General features: G+C 34.0%; 1 long non-coding RNA gene across 1 annotated transcript; it reads right to left on the bottom strand.

Moving 5' to 3' along the window:
- Positions 1–273: 273 nt before the first annotated feature.
- LOC127860269 (uncharacterized) lies at positions 274–3,724 on the bottom strand. The gene is made up of 3 exons (XR_008039662.1): positions 3,178–3,724; positions 2,027–2,127; positions 274–1,654 (listed from the first exon to the last, which is right to left on the bottom strand). It is a non-coding gene; the product is annotated as an uncharacterized LOC127860269 (long non-coding RNA).
- Positions 3,725–4,181: the final 457 nt, after the last annotated feature.

Raw genomic sequence — 4,181 nt, 5'->3', positions numbered from 1 at the left:
GTATCATGAATCATCATGTTCATGCTTGATAAATTGGTCTAATACCTGTATATAGGTTGGAATATTCTAATTACATTAATCATAACAGGTACTTTTCATTGAATTGTTGAATTTTATTTAAGATCTTTTTGGTCAAAATTAACTTCAAGATCACATAGTTAAAGCGATAGTGTTTATATGATGATTCTGTTACTGACAGCAAACTGACCTTGATAACTTGCAGGTAGGAAAACAATTAATTAAAGTGAGGTTATGATTCCACTGCTTGCCCGTCTGTAGATCTGCCGTGGAATCATATGGAATTCTATGGAAATCGTAAGATGGAATTCCGTGGAGTATTGGCACTAACTTTCCATCCGATTCCATGCAATCAATGGAAAAGTGAAAAAAAACAGAAGGGGGACTTGATATGGGATGGAATTCCATAAAATGCCGTGGAATTCCATAGAATTCCGTGGCATTCCATATAATGCCGTGGAATTCCATAGAATGCCGTGGAATTCCATAGAATGCCGTGGAATTCCATAGAATGCCGTGGAATTCCATGGAACGCCGTGGAATTCCATGGAACGCTGTGGAATTCCATGGAATGCCGTGGAATTCCATAGAATGCCGTGGAATTCCATGAAAAGCTATGGAATTTAATATAAAGCTGGAATAAAATAGAAATAAAAACAGATTATAGATCAAAGGCATTTTATTGATTTTGAAAAACAAATGTGAATGTAACTAAAGGTTTCATCATAGAAGTTAAGCAAGAACAAGATCTGGCATCAATCATTTACCACACACATGCAGTCACAGTACATATTCAAAAATGAGTGGTTTTACATTTTCATAAAGTACCAACTCTCTTAACCACAGGCATGCATGCACACATTCAAAAACACATCCATAAACATGCACGCATATACAGGTGAGAACAGAAAAACTTATAAAAGGCACAATATAAAACATAGAAGTAGAATTTTACATTTATCTTATGACAAGTATACTTCCTTTTTCACATATGTTCATAAACACACACAATTACATGCACACACACATCACACACAATTGTTCTAGAGTTTTTTCTCATAAATTTTAACGTTCAACAACTGTTCCTTATTAATTCTAGAACACTTTCAGTAAGATAACAGAAGTTCAGTTCTAGTTGATGTGTTCCAGTAAAATTCTAGAAAAGTTCCGAAGGTTAACTTCAAATATTTACGTCTGAAACCAACTTTCTAGAAAACAAATTCCCATGCAGACAGCCAGTATTCAAGTACTGAGCATAGTTAATAATAATACATAACAAATTAACAACTGTTGTAAATTTGTTATTTATTATACTATGCTCAGTACTGTTGAACACGGACTTAATTCAATTATCCAAGTTTCAAATTCCTAAATTAAAAAAAACAACAAATAAATTAAGACAAAAAACAAACACAAAATACAATTCACAAAATAAATAACTGGTCTTTTTTTTACAAGAAGTAACCAAAATAAAACATGTCACCAGCCACAGACTGCCAGGCTTAACACAGAGGCTAAAAATGTTTGTCCAAGTCTTCCACTGCCATTTTCCTTTTCTTCTGAGAATATTGAACACCAGTCACTGCCTCCGGGTCCTTTTTGGTATGAGGTACATTGTATACTGCTCACATGTGCTCTACAGAATAAAAAATCATAAAAATGTCTAAAGCAAAGAGTTATTTACATTCAAACTATAACAAGAGATTGCAAAGCAATATGGTCCCCTACCTGTTAAACTTCACTATTTTAAGTTTGTTAAATATATTTGTTGCCATAGCAACCAGAATTCTTGCATTATAAACAACATGAAATGACGTGCAAAATGTCCTTATTGTCATCTGTTCATGTTTCAAGTTTCATGAAAAAATACTTAGAACTTTTAAAGTTATCCCAGGATCCAGAAAAGTGTAAATGACTTAGACTAATATATTGAATTCCAAAAAGACAAAATACTTTCAGGTGGTTAACATTAAATAACTTATCTAGCCCACGGCATGACAATATTTACCATGAATTTGTAGCCCTGTAAGTCCTCTAGGTAAATGCGCTTAAAGAGCCGCTTTGCTGTTGGATTATTTCCCTGCCAAACTCTGCAGTATCTTCCATCAACTGGTCAATGGTAATTAAAGCACATAATGAAAATGTATAGGGAACGTAATTCATGAATTGTTTTAAATATTAAGTTGTTAAATGGTCTTTAGAAAGAGAACTAAAAACGAAGTGAATACATCGCAAAGCACTAAGCATAACTTAATTTGTTGGTATGATTAGTACAAATTTATTATTACTATAATTAGAATGATGTGTAATTCTATTGGTATGAAAATGCTTACTCAGATACCTAAAAACCAATTCCATTGGTTTAATTTTTTATTTACAAGCAAAAACGTTGAATTGATATCCCCCGCCAATATGCTTCTGGACACATAAGTATTATATTTGACACTCAAACAAGCATTTTTTAAAGATACAAAGGGCCATAACCCCGTTTTTAACAGATGGTGTACAATGCCATTTTGCGTGCATTATCCTCTTATCCATATATATACTCGAACCAGGTTTCAATGGAATCCGCCAAAGCACTTCCAGGATATGGCCTTGGACACACAAAAAAGCATTTTTTCAAGGTACAAAGGGCCATAACTCTGTTATTAACTAATGGTGTACAATACCATTAGGCATGCATCATCCTCTTATCCATATACATACTCACACCAAGTTTCAGTGAAATCTGCCAAAGCACTTCCAAGATATGGCTACGGACGGATGGAAAGACGGACAGACGGAAGGATGGAAGGACGGACAGACAACGCCAAAACAATATCCCTCCGCCTATGGCGGGGGATAATAATAAACATTAACACCATTAATGAGCATTGAGTGCTCAACATGCACAGTACAAAACTTCCTTAGCCTCAGTTCTATAACCTTGCATGATAAAATTCCGATACTACATTCAACGTTATTAATTTCTCCACATAGGTCTTATTACTTCCTTTTTCAACCTGCAAACTCCACTAAGTGAAAATTTGGGTGACAGCTGCTTTTAAACTAATATTTGCCATACTAAAACCTCAAATATCACATAAAAAGGTCTACAATAATGTCATAAGAAGATTAAATTTAAAGGAATATTTAGAAATAATAAAAATCACAAACCTTCAGTTGTTGTTCTATTCCTAGACAGCCTGCTCAAACACTGTATGCATCACTCTTTAACAATATTTCATGTCAATTTCCAAATGATATAAATACATAAGTATTTGAAGAAAGTGTTTTTAATGGAAAAACTAATGAACTCTTCTGTTTGTTAAATTTCTTTAACTTTATTTTAACAAGTTAAACCAGTACATTGTCCACCATGTTTAATGTTTCAATCTAACAGGTAAACTTTCTGTATTTGAATTCAGCCAATTAGAAAAGGCTGTTATATCTTATAACCAATAGATTTGCAGCAAACATACCCAACATCTGACTCACAGCACACGCGCTGGTCTTATCAGATAGATTGTTATTTGACAACCTGGACTGGCTGAGTTTGATATTGAGAAAAAACAGTGTATATACCACTTGGACAGGGTTAAGGAATTTAAACTTGTAGAAATTGCTTTCAAAGTAACAACTACTCCTACTTTTGCAGAACTACTACTTTAATTACTACAACATCAACAACACCACCACCAACAACAACAGCAACAATAACAGCAGCAACAACAACAGCAGCAACAACAGCAACAAAAACAGCAGCAGCAACAACTGCTTCTACTGCAACAACTGCTACTACTGCTACTTCTATTGCTACTACTATTGCTACAGAAACTGTTAATGCTACTACTTCTACTACTACTAGCTACCACCACAACCTCTACTGATATAAAAAACACTACTGCTACTACATCAATTACTACAACAACAACACCTACTACAACAACATTAACTACTACTACTTATACAGCTACTACAACTACTACTACTACTGCTGCTGCTGCTGTCGCTACTATGAAGTCTATTAGGCTATTTGTAAGTGTAAGGTGTTCTATATGTGTTCTTATTCCCCATTAGAACTTTTGTAGAACTTACTGGTTCTTAAAGCATTCTAGATGTGTTCTAGAACTACATTTTAAAACATTTTTAGAAATTTCTTGACCATTTTTTGTCCTTGA

Source organism: Dreissena polymorpha, chromosome 1 (genome assembly GCF_020536995.1).
Source record: "Dreissena polymorpha isolate Duluth1 chromosome 1, UMN_Dpol_1.0, whole genome shotgun sequence".
NCBI lineage: Eukaryota > Metazoa > Mollusca > Bivalvia > Myida > Dreissenidae > Dreissena > Dreissena polymorpha.
Note: the sequence above shows the minus strand (reverse complement) of the source record. Positions and strands in the feature narration are given on the sequence as shown.